This window comes from Protomyctophum bolini, assembly GCF_963924005.1.
Source record: "Protomyctophum bolini genome assembly, chromosome: 6".
In the NCBI taxonomy this organism is placed as follows: Eukaryota; Metazoa; Chordata; class Actinopteri; order Myctophiformes; family Myctophidae; genus Protomyctophum; species Protomyctophum bolini.
The window spans coordinates 29,931,496-29,946,473 of record NC_137867.1 but is presented as its reverse complement, the minus strand read 5'-3'; positions in this window follow the sequence as shown (position 1 = coordinate 29,946,473).

The window sequence follows — 14,978 nt, the reverse complement described above, 5'->3', positions numbered from 1 at the left end:
CCTATAACGACATGCGACACATAATGTACAGTACAGTACATTACTGTTCACCTATAACGACATGCGACGCATTATGTACAGTACAGTACATTACTGTTCACCTATAACGACATGCGACACATAATGTACAGTACAGTACAGTACTGTTCACCTATAACGACATGCGACGCATTATGTACAGTACAGTACATTACTGTTCACCTATAACGACATGCGACGCATTATGTACAGTACAGTACAGTACTGTTCACCTATAACGACATGCGACACATAATGTACAGTACAGTACTGTTCACCTATAACGACATGCGACGCATTATGTACAGTACAGTACAGTACAGTACTGTTCACCTATAACGACATGCGACGCATTATGTACAGTACAGTACAGTACTGTTCACCTATAACGACATGCGACACATAATGTACAGTACAGTACAGTACTGTTCACCTATAACGACATGCGACGCATTATGTACAGTACAGTACATTACTGTTCACCTATAACGACATGCGACACATAATGTACAGTACAGTACAGTACTGTTCACCTATAACGACATGCGACGCATTATGTACAGTACAGTACTGTTCACCTATAACGACATGCGACGCATTATGTACAGTACAGTACATTACTGTTCACCTATAACGACATGCGACACATAATGTACAGTACAGTACATTACTGTTCACCTATAACGACATGCGACACATAATGTACAGTACAGTACATTACTGTTCACCTATAACGACATGCGACACATTATGTACAGTACAGTACAGTACTGTTCACCTATAACGACATGCGACGCATTATGTACAGTACAGTACAGTACTGTTCACCTATAACGACATGCGACACATAATTTACAGTACAGTACATTACTGTTCACCTATAACGACATGCGACACATAATGTACAGTACAGTACAGTACTGTTCACCTATAACGACATGCGACGCATTATGTACAGTACAGTACATTACTGTTCACCTATAACGACATGCGACGCATTATGTACAGTACAGTACTGTTCACCTATAACGACATGCGACGCATTATGTACAGTACAGTACATTACTGTTCACCTATAACGACATGCGACACATAATGTACAGTACAGTACATTACTGTTCACCTATAACGACATGCGACACATTATGTACAGTACAGTACAGTACTGTTCACCTATAACGACATGCGACGCATTATGTACAGTACAGTACATTACTGTTCACCTATAACGACATGCGACGCATTATGTACAGTACAGTACAGTACTGTTCACCTATAACGACATGCGACACATAATGTACAGTACAGTACATTACTGTTCACCTATAACGACATGCGACGCATTATGTACAGTACAGTACATTACTGTTCACCTATAACGACATGCGACACATAATGTACAGTACAGTACAGTACTGTTCACCTATAACGACATGCGACGCATTATGTACAGTACAGTACATTACTGTTCACCTATAACGACATGCGACGCATTATGTACAGTACAGTACATTACTGTTCACCTATAACGACATGCGACACATAATGTACAGTACAGTACTGTTCACCTATAACGACATGCGACGCATAATGTACAGTACAGTACAGTACTGTTCACCTATAACGACATGCGACGCATTATGTACAGTACAGTACAGTACTGTTCACCTATAACGACATGCGACACATAATGTACAGTACAGTACTGTTCACCTATAACGACATGCGACGCATTATGTACAGTACAGTACAGTACTGTTCACCTATAACGACATGCGACGCATTATGTACAGTACAGTACATTACTGTTCACCTATAACGACATGCGACACATAATGTACAGTACAGTACAGTACAGTACAGTGCTGTTCACCTATAACGACATGCGACGCATTATGTACAGTACAGTACATTACTGTTCACCTATAACGACATGCGACACATAATGTACAGTACAGTACAGTACTGTTCACCTATAACGACATGCGACGCATTATGTACAGTACAGTACAGTACTGTTCACCTATAACGACATGCGACACATAATGTACAGTACAGTACATTACTGTTCACCTATAACGGCATGCGACGCATTATGTACAGTACAGTACAGTACTGTTCACCTATAACGACATGCGACACATAATGTACAGTACAGTACAGTACTGTTCACCTATAACGACATGCGACACATAATGTACAGTACAGTACTGTTCACCTATAACGACATGCGACGCATTATGTACAGTACAGTACAGTACTGTTCACCTATAACGACATGCGACACATAATGTACAGTACAGTACAGTACTGTTCACCTATAACGACATGCGACGCATTATGTACAGTACAGTACATTACTGTTCACCTATAACGACATGCGACACATAATGTACAGTACAGTACTGTTCACCTATAACGACATGCGACGCATTATGTACAGTACAGTACAGTACTGTTCACCTATAACGACATGCGACGCATTATGTACAGTACAGTACATTACTGTTCACCTATAACGACATGCGACACATTATGTACAGTACAGTACAGTACTGTTCACCTATAACGACATGCGACGCATTATGTACAGTACAGTACATTACTGTTCACCTATGACGACATGCGACGCATTATGTACAGTACAGTACAGTACTGTTCACCTATAACGACATGCGACACATAATGTACAGTACAGTACATTACTGTTCACCTATAACGACATGCGACGCATTATGTACAGTACAGTACATTACTGTTCACCTATAACGACATGCAACACATAATGTACAGTACAGTACAGTACTGTTCACCTATAACGACATGCGACGCATTATGTACAGTACAGTACATTACTGTTCACCTATAACGACATGCGACGCATTATGTACAGTACAGTACATTACTGTTCACCTATAACGACATGCGACACATAATGTACAGTACAGTACAGTACTGTTCACCTATAACGACATGCGACGCATAATGTACAGTACAGTACAGTACTGTTCACCTATAACGACATGCGACGCATTATGTACAGTACAGTACTGTTCACCTATAACGACATGCGACACATAATGTACAGTACAGTACTGTTCACCTATAACGACATGCGACGCATTATGTACAGTACAGTACAGTACTGTTCACCTATAACGACATGCGACGCATTATGTACAGTACAGTACATTACTGTTCACCTATAACGACATGCGACACATAATGTACAGTACAGTACAGTACAGTACTGTTCACCTATAACGACATGCGACGCATTATGTACAGTACAGTACATTACTGTTCACCTATAACGACATGCGACACATAATGTACAGTACAGTACAGTACTGTTCACCTATAACGACATGCGACGCATTATGTACAGTACAGTACAGTACTGTTCACCTATAACGACATGCGACACATAATGTACAGTACGTTACTGTTCACCTATAACGGCATGCGACGCATTATGTACAGTACAGTACAGTACTGTTCACCTATAACGACATGCGACACATAATGTACAGTACAGTACAGTACTGTTCACCTATAACGACATGCGACACATAATGTACAGTACAGTACTGTTCACCTCTAACGACATGCGACGCATTATGTACAGTACAGTACAGTACTGTTCACCTATAACGACATGCGACACATAATGTACAGTACAGTACAGTACTGTTCACCTATAACTACATGCGACGCATTATGTACAGTACAGTACATTACTGTTCACCTATAACGACATGCGACACATAATGTACAGTACAGTACTGTTCACCTATAACGACATGCGACGCATTATGTACAGTACAGTACAGTACTGTTCACCTATAACGACATGCGACGCATTATGTACAGTACAGTACATTACTGTTCACCTATAACGACATGCGACACATAATGTACAGTACAGTACATTACTGTTCACCTATAACGACATGCGACACATAATGTACAGTACAGTACATTACTGTTCACCTATAACGACATGCGACGCATTATGTACAGTACAGTACAGTACTGTTCACCTATAACGACATGCGACGCATTATGTACAGTACAGTACAGTACTGTTCACCTATAACGACATGCGACACATAATGTACAGTACAGTACATTACTGTTCACCTATAACGACATGCGACACATAATGTACAGTACAGTACAGTACTGTTCACCTATAACGACATGCGACGCATTATGTACAGTACAGTACATTACTGTTCACCTTTAACGGCATGCGACGCATTATGTACAGTACAGTACAGTACTGTTCACCTATAACGACATGCGACGCATTATGTACAGTACAGTACATTACTGTTCACCTATAACGACATGCGACACATAATGTACAGTACAGTACAGTACATTACTGTTCACCTATAACGACATGCGACACATTATGTACAGTACAGTACAGTACTGTTCACCTATAACGACATGCGACGCATTATGTACAGTACAGTACATTACTGTTCACCTATAACGACATGCGACGCATTATGTACAGTACAGTACATTACTGTTCACCTATAACGACATGCGACACATAATGTACAGTACAGTACAGTACTGTTCACCTATAACGACATGCGACGCATTATGTACAGTACAGTACATTACTGTTCACCTATAACGACATGCGACACATAATGTACAGTACAGTACAGTACTGTTCACCTATAACGACATGCGACGCATTATGTACAGTACAGTACATTACTGTTCACCTATAACGACATGCGACACATTATGTACAGTACAGTACAGTACTGTTCACCTATAACGACATGCGACACATAATGTACAGTACAGTACAGTACTGTTCACCTATAACGACATGCGACGCATTATGTACAGTACAGTACAGTACTGTTCACCTATAACGACATGCGACGCATTATGTACAGTACAGTACAGTTCACCTATAACGACATGCGACGCATTATGTACAGTACAGTACATTACTGTTCACCTATAACGACATGCGACACATAATGTACAGTACAGTACATTACTGTTCACCTATAACGACATGCGACACATAATGTACAGTACAGTACAGTACAGTACTGTTCACCTATAACGACATGCGACGCATTATGTACAGTACAGTACATTACTGTTCACCTATAACGACATGCGACACATAATGTACAGTACAGTACATTACTGTTCACCTATAACGACATGCGACACATAATGTACAGTACAGTACTGTTCACCTATAACGACATGCGACGCATTATGTACAGTACAGTACATTACTGTTCACCTATAACGACATGCGACACATTATGTACAGTACAGTACAGTACTGTTCACCTATAACGACATGCGACGCATTATGTACAGTACAGTACAGTACATTACTGTTCACCTATAACGACATGCGATGCATTATGTACAGTACAGTACTGTTCACCTATAACGACGCATTATGTACAGTACAGTACATTACTGTTCACCTATAACGACATGCGACGCATTATGTACAGTACAGTACAGTACTGTTCACCTATAACGACATGCGACGCATTATGTACAGTACAGTACATTACTGTTCACCTATAACGACATGCGATGCATTATGTACAGTACAGTACTGTTCACCTATAACGACGCATTATGTACAGTACAGTACATTACTGTTCACCTATAACGACATGCGACGCATAATGTACAGTACAGTACAGTACTGTTCACCTATAACGACATGCGACACATAATGTACAGTACAGTACAGTACTGTTCACCTATAACGACGCATTATGTACAGTACAGTACATTACTGTTCACCTATAACGACATGCGACACATAATGTACAGTACAGAACAGTACTGTTCACCTATAACGACGCATTATGTACAGTACAGTACAGTACTGTTCACCTATAACGACATGCGACGCATTATGTACAGTACAGTACATTACTGTTCACCTATAACGACATGCGACACATAATGTACAGTACAGTACAGTACAGTACTGTTCACCTATAACGACATGCGACACATAATGTACAGTACAGTACAGTACTGTTCACCTCTAACGACATGCGACACATAATGTACAGTACAATACAGTACTGTTCACCTATAACGACATGCGACGCATTATGTACAGTACAGTACAGTACTGTTCACCTATAACGACATGCGACACATAATGTACAGTACAGTACTGTTCACCTATAACGACATGCGACAAATAATGTACAGTACAGTACAGTACTGTTCACCTATAACGACATGCGACACATAATGTACAGTACAGTACATTACTGTTCACCTATAACGACATGCGACACATAATGTACAGTACAGTACAGTACTGTTCACCTATTACGACATGCGACACATAATGTACAGTACAGTACATTACTGTTTACCTATAACGACATGCGACGCATTATGTACAGTACAGTACAGTACTGTTCACCTATAACGACATGCGACACATAATGTACAGTACAGTACAGTACTGTTCACCTATAACGACATGCGACACATAATGTACAGTACAGTACTGTTCACCTATAACGACATGCGACACATAATGTACAGTACATTACTGTTCACCTATAACGACATGCGACACATAATGTACAGTACAGTACAGTACTGTTCACCTATAACGACATGCGACACATAATGTACAGTACAGTACATTACTGTTCACCTATAACGACATGCGACACATTATGTACAGTACAGTACAGTACTGTTCACCTATAACGACATGCGACACATTATGTACAGTACAGTACAGTACTGTTCACCTATAACGACATGCGACGCATTATGTACAGTACAGTACATTACTGTTCACCTATAACGACATGCGACACATAATGTACAGTACAGTACATTACTGTTCACCTATAACGACATGCGACACATTATGTACAGTACAGTACTGTTCACCTATAACGACATGCGACACATAATGTACAGTACAGTACATTACTGTTCACCTATAACGACATGCGACACATAATGTACAGTACAGTACAGTACTGTTCACCTATAACGACATGCGACGCATTATGTACAGTACAGTACATTACTGTTCACCTATAACGACATGCGACGCATTATGTACAGTACAGTACATTACTGTTCACCTATAACGACATGCGACACATAATGTACAGTACAGTACAGTACTGTTCACCTATAACGACATGCGACGCATTATGTACAGTACAGTACAGTACTGTTCACCTATAACGACATGCGACGCATTATGTACAGTACAGTACATTACTGTTCACCTATAACGACATGCGACACATAATGTACAGTACAGTACAGTACTGTTCACCTATAACGACATGCGACACATAATGTACACGTACAGTACAGTACGGCTGTTTCCTGTCTCCTTTTACTGTTACTGTCGATCAGTCGATCAGTGTCCCTCGCGGGCGCGGCGGTGGCCGGCGGGTCCGAGGTGTCCTCCTACCCATGAGGTCACCTCAAACTTCTTGTGCCTAAATTATTTGACCTTCATTGCCATCCCTTATGGGAAGCAGCGTAGTCAGACAATTTCCCTGGTTGGATGTGGCTGCCGAGCTGGCCGAGCCCGCCTGTGCCGCATACAACCAGTCTTTGCCCGGCCTGCGGGGGCTCAAGGCCCCTTAAGCAGTTCCCCGACCCGTGCTCTTTGGGTGCGGAGCGGGGCTTTCTGCTCCTTCTTGGTGGTATTTCCGAACTGTGCCCGCAAGGGTTGTTGATGGATGCGAGGGGCGCTCTCGTTGCTTGATCCGGCATGCCGTTCATGGATCTGCCTGCCCGCCATGGCGGGTGGGGGACCCATGGGCTTGCGTGGGGGTCGGTGCGGGGGCGTCCGCCTTGTTCGTTTGGCAGTTCGCCTCGATTCGGTCGGGGGGAAGAGCACGGTGTCAATCCGCATGAAGCCTGCATGTTTGCTAGGATCTTCGGATCGCAGGCAACGTTTGTGGCGCACCCACTTGGAGGGCAGTGCGGTGACCTAACGTTCACTGCAACCCTTTGGGCTCTGCAGGGACGCCTTACGCTCGTAACCCGATTCGGGTAAGGCTCCTCCGTTGGGAGGGGAATATACCACCAATCTAGAGTTCCGGGTTGTGCTTGGTCGGCGGGCGTCTGGGCTCCGGCCCTCGCCCATCTACACTGCGTACAACCACTCTTTGCCCGGCCCGCGTGGGCTCAAGGCCCCACAGTAAAGTCGAGGCTTCCTGGCCTACACCCGTAAGGGAGTGGGAGAGGGGCGCCTTCTGCTTTGGTCCTGGCTGGATGTGGCTGCCGAGCGTTTGGACTTCGGTCCTCGCCCGCCTGTGCCGCATACAACCATTTAAACCGTCTCGGTGGGTCGTGCATGTCCCTCGGTATCCTTCGGAATCCCTGTGGTTCCGCATTTGGGGTGTCGCAGTGCCTAGGCACTTCGTCCCCTTGAATTCAGATTGGAATTGTCCTTCGGAATCCTTGTGATTCCGCTTTTGGGGTTCGCAGCGCCTCTGCGCTTCGTCCCCCTGATTTCAGATGTAGAGTGATTCCCCCGTCCGGGCCATTTTGGGTCGGAGCCGGCTCTGCGCCGGGATACCGCATACATTGCGGTCGCAACTGTGATTGCATTCTAAATAGATACATTGTGGTCGCAACTGTGATTGCATTCTAAATAGATCCATTGTGGTCGCAACTGTGATTGCATTCTAAATAGATCCATTGTGGTCGCAACTGTGATTGCATTCTAAATAGATCCATTGTGGTCGCAACTGTGATTGCATTCTAAATAGATCCATTGTGGTCGCAACTGTGATTGCATTATAAATAGATCCATTGTGGTCGCAACTGTGATTGCATTATAAATAGATACATTGCAGTCGCAACTGTGATTGCATTATAAATAGATACATTGCTCACCTACAGTACAGTACGGCTCACCTATAACGACATGTGACACATAATGTACAGTACAGTACGGCTCACCTTTATAGGCCAGCCACAGGTGTGCCCAACTAGTATTTAGTATAGCCCCACCCACCACTAGAGGAGGAATGAGGTGATCAGCTCCGGTTTCACCCCACTCTCAGCCGGAGAGTGGTGGGGTTTTCTACAGTTACTGTCGATCACATGATCACCACCTGTCTCCTTTTACTGTCGATCACATGATCATCACCTGTCTCCTTTTACTGTCCATCACATAATCACCACCTGTCTCCTTTTACTGTCGATCACATGATCACCAACTGTCTCCTTTTACTGTTAATGTCGATCACATGATCACCACCTGTCTCCTTTTACTGTCGATCACATGATCACCACCTGTCTCCTTTTACTGTCGATCACATAATCACCACCTGTCTCCTTTTACTGTCCATCACATAATCACCACCTGTCTCCTTTTACTGTCGATCACATAATCACCACCTGTCTCCTTTTACTGTCGATCACATAATCACCACCTGTCTCCTTTTACTGTCCATCACATAATCACCACCTGTCTCCTTTTACTGTCGATCACATGATCACCAACTGTCTCCTTTTACTGTTAATGTCGATCACATAATCACCACCTGTCTCCTTTTACTGTTATTGTCGATCACATAATCACCACCTGTCTCCTTTTACTGTCGATCACATAATCACCACCTGTCTCCTTTTACTGTCCATCACATAATCACCACCTGTCTCCTTTTACTGTCGATCACATAATCACCACCTGTCTCCTTTTACTGTCCATCACATAATCACCACCTGTCTCCTTTTACTGTCCATCACATAATCACCACCTGTCTCCTTTTACTGTCCATCACATAATCACCACCTGTCTCCTTTTACTGTCCATCACATAATCACCACCTGTCTCCTTTTAATGTCGATCACATAATCACCACCTGTCTCCTTTTACTGTCGATCACATGATCACCAACTGTCTCCTTTTACTGTTACTGTCGATCTCATAATCTCCACCTGTCTCCTTTACGGTTCACCTATAACAACATGCGACACATAATGTACAGTACAGTACGGCTCACCTATAACGACATGCGACACATAATGTACAGTACAGTACGGCTCACCTATAACAACATGCGACACATACTGTACAGTACAGTACGGCTCACCTATAACGACATGCGACACATAATGTACAGTACAGTACAGTACAGCAGCAACAACTCTACCACCTGAGAGCCCTCTGTCCTGGAGCTTCAGGCCTTTGTTATGCGTCATTGAAGTGAGTTCAGTTTGTTCATGTTCATTTGTATATTGCATTTTATCTTTATCCGTTTTCCTGAAACTCTAGAGAGTGTGTGTAATGCGCAGTGCACACACTCTCTAGAGTTTCAGGAAAACAGATAACGGTGAAATGCATATATATATATATATATATATATATATATATATTGCATTTTATCTTTATCTGTTTTCCTGAAACTCTAGAGAGTGTGTGTAATGCGCAGTGCACACACTCTCTAGAGTTTCAGGAAAACAGATAAAGGTGAAATGCATATATATATATATATATATATATTGCATTTTATCTTTATCTGTTTTCCTGAAACTCTAGAGAGTGTGTGTAATGCGCAGTGCACACACTCTCTAGAGTTTCAGGAAAACGGATAAAGATAAAATGCAATATACAAATGAACATGAACAAACTGAACTCACTTCAATGACGCATAACAAAGGCCTGAAGCTCCAGGACAGAGGGCTCTAAGGTGGTGGAGTTGTTGCTGCTGCTGACAAACACTGACTGCATGGACAGGCACTGTCCATGCAGTTACCATGCAGTTAACATGTAACACACCGCCACCACATAATCACCACCTGTCTCCTTTTACTTTTACTGTCGATCACATAATCACCACCTGTCTCCATTTACTGTTACTGTCGATCACATAATCACCACCTGTCTCCTTTTACTGTCGATCACACAATCGCCATCTGTCTCCTTTTACTTTTACTGTCGATCACATAATCACCACCTGTCTCCATTTACTGTTACTGTCGATCACATGATCACCACCTGTCTCCTTTTACTGTTGAACACATGATCACCACCTGTCTCCTTTTACTGTTGAACACATTATCACCACCTGTCTCCTTTTACTGTCCATCACATAATCACCACCTGTCTCCTTTTACTGTCCATCACATAATCACCACCTGTCTCCTTTTACTGTCCATCACATAATCACCACCTGTCTCCTTTTAATGTTACTGTCGATCACATAATCACCACCTGTCTCCTTTTACTGTATCACATGATCACCACCTGTCTCCTTTTACTGTTACTGTCGATCAGTGCTGTTCTGTGCTGTGTTCTGCTACCCCCCCAATCCCCCCCAACCCCCTGTTTGGGGGGAGGGGAGGGGACCCACTCTCGGCCTGCACCTTGTCGTGGTGAGTGGGCTTTAAACCAAGACAGGCCATTTTTACCCATTAACTCATTTACTGAATGAATAAATGGTGCAAAAATAAATAACAGCCCGGGTTACTATTTGGTAATATACGGGTATATATTCTTTCAGAACATTTTTAACTCAAATCTTTGCTTCTGGTGGGGTGTCCCTGGAACAACATATTTTCAGATGGGGGTCGGCGGCCAAATACATATAATTCTGGGGGTCTTTGACATAAAATAGTTTGAGAACCACTGACATAGAAACAGAGTTTTTTCAGAAAGCGACTATTTAGAAGACTTTTTTTTTGTTTTTTTAGAATCGGTCGGGTCTAATTAGGCTAGTTGGGGTCCGTTGAAAATAGCATGCTGGCCAAAAATAGAGGAACATAACTGAAGTCAAGCATTTATAGAAAAGCTTCTCTCTTCACCACTGGGAGTATTAAACATAAAATAGTTTTTTAACCCATTTAGACCTGAGGACGATTCTATAAATGTCTTCTAAATCCTGACAGTTTTCTGATAAACCCCATGTTTCTATGTCAGTCATTCTCAAACATTTTCATGTCAAGGACCCCCAAAAATATATGTAATTGCCCGCCGACCCCCATCTAAAAATGTTGTTTCAGGGAAGATTTGAGTTAAAAAGGTTCATCCTGGAATATTATATTCAAAGATTTGCGCCACATTTTCACGATTTTTCAAAAATAGCAGACCCACAAGCTCGTAGCACGGCACTCGGTGCAGCGCTATGAGCTTGTAGATCTGCTATTTTTCATAACATAATGCTTAAATCACCAAAAGGGTTCCCGCCCAAAATGGGTTCATGGACAATAGAATATTTTGTCTCAAGTATTTTCAATCTGGAAATTGTAGGCAAGACACACTGTCATTTGGACCTGTAAATTATAAAACAAAAACTTAGGCACTGGTTGTGGTACTTCTTGTTTACCAGAACGGGGTTCAACTCCCTGCGGTGCCCTGCTCAATGTGTTGTTACATGATTCATTTTCTGCTCATTGTGTTGCCTTTTCATAGATTTTCATAGATTTTCAGGATTCCAATAAAAAAACATTGCCAATGTTTTTCAGGATTTCAATTCAAATATAGCCAAAATAGCTGATCTACAAGATCGGCTCTTTTTTTGCCATGACAGTAATACATGCAATATGGCCCTCTGGAGTGAGTGTGGAAATATAATATAGTGGCCCTCTGGAGTGAGTGTGGAAATATAATATAGTGGTCCTCTGGAGTGAGTATGGAAATATAATATAGTGGTCCTCTGGAGTGAGTGTGGAAATATAATATAGTGGCCCTCTGGAGTGAGTGTGGAAATATAGTGGCCCTCTGGAGTGAGTGTGGAAATATAGTGGCCCTCTGGAGTGAGTGTGGAAATATAGTGGCCCTCTGGAGTGAGTGTGGAAATATAGTGGCCCTCTGGAGTGAGTATGGAACTATAGTGGCCCTCTGGAGTGAGTGTGGAAATATAGTGGCCCTCTGGAGTGAGTGTGGAAATATAGTGGCCCTCTGGAGTGAGTGTGGAAATATAGTGGCCCTCTGGAGTGAGTATGGAACTATAGTGGCCCTCTGGAGTGAGTGTGGAAATATAGTGGCCCTCTGGAGTGAGTGTGGAAATATAGTGGCCCTCTGGAGTGAGTGTGGAAATATAGTGGCCCTCTGGAGTGAGTGTGGAAATATAGTGGCCCTCTGGAGTGAGTGTGGAAATATAGTGGCCCTCTGGAGTGAGTGTGGAACTATAGTGGCCCTCTGGAGTGAGTGTGGAACTATAGTGGGCCTCTGGAGTGGAAATATAATATAGTCAGGGCTGCACACAACTTTTTTGGTCTAGTACTCAGAGACTTAACAACTTAGAGTTCTCAACAGGCCCCAAAATAGTTTTGGGGGGAAATTTTGCTGGCTTTTCAGAGTAAAATCTCCCTCATCTGCTTGGTACTCTTGCGCCTTTAGTCTGAAAACGTCCCCGGCATTTAATGTGTTTTAATAACCATTTAAACTCTACTTTGTGGACTATGTTCCACAAGGTCTGTACTAGGCCCCTTCCATTTTCCCTCTACACCACCACTAAGAAACAAGGCTTGAATGTTCACTATTGTCACCAAATGATGAACATTATGGAACATTAAGCTCATAAATAGCTACTTGCTCCTGATTGGCAGAAATTTTGTCACCTACCTGATAAAAAAAAAAAAAAAAAACTATTTATTAAAGAGCTGGAGAGACAGGAATATTCCTGTTACTATATAGCAATGATTAGAGTCTATAGCAATGATTACTGTCACAATAGGCCTATAGTTATTTAACACTTACTGGACACACACTCTATAGCAATGATTACTGCCACAATGTCTGAGTGGCATGAGGCGTTGGAGTAGCATAAAAACCTCTCATAAAGCTTGTAGGTGATGCAGAGGAGTGAAATGGGTCGGTAGCTCTTTGGGGATGATGGGTCTTTGCCAGGTTTGGGGATTGCAACCACTTTGGCCTTTTTCCAGACAGAAGGGATGGTTTTCTGTGCCATGCATGTGTTCAACATCCCCACCAGCCAGGTCTTTGCGTTAGGTCCCAGGTGCTGTATCATTTCTGCCAGTATGTCATCAATCCCTGCTGCTTTTCCGGGTTTCAACTTTCCCATTGCAGTTTTGAGTTCTTCTAGGTCGAAGGGTTTGTTTTGAGGGCTGGCTGATTGTGATTGGTCTGATACCACTGTGCGATGGTATTCTCCTGTGGGCCGGCGGTGGTGTTGGTTTACGACTGTTGGCCACCAGTTGTGATGCAACAGAGTTTGCTGTGACCGTTTTGATTATGGGATGGCTCCCTGAGGTCCCTGATCCCCATGGGGTCCAACAGTGGTCATTGAAGCGTGCATACACACAGGCACGCACACATGCACCTACACACGCACAGGCGCACATGCGCATGCACACACTAACCAAATGTAACTCTGAGAGTGTAACACATGTAACCAAATGGACTCTTACAGTTCTGTCATTCTGAGAGTGTAACACATGTAACCAAATGGACCATCCATTACAGGTCTGTAACTCTGAGAGTGTAACACACATGTAACCAAATGGACCCTTACAGGTCTGTAACTCTGAGAGTATATATGGTGGCCGATGGGCACGTACACGTCTAGTGTAACCAAAACCAAATGGACCATTTGGTCCATGTCTGGAAGTCTGAGAGTGTAACACATGTAACCAAATGGACCCAACACTGGTTATCGAAGCGTCCACACACACGCACGCACGCACGCACACACGTGTAACCAAATGGATCCTTACAGATTCAACACTGTTTTTTGTTAATCATCGAATGAAATGTGGGAGGTCGGCAAGAAAAAGTTTAAAAAATCTAAGCAAATACCGGTAATTCGAAAATGTTATTTTTGTGCTTTTGTGTTTCTCTTCTTTATATATTACTTTACTGTTGAAATATTTACATTTCAACGAAAAGGACCTGTAAATGACAACACAAAAACTAAGGCACTGGTGTCGTACTTCTGGTTTACCGGAACGGGGTTCAACTC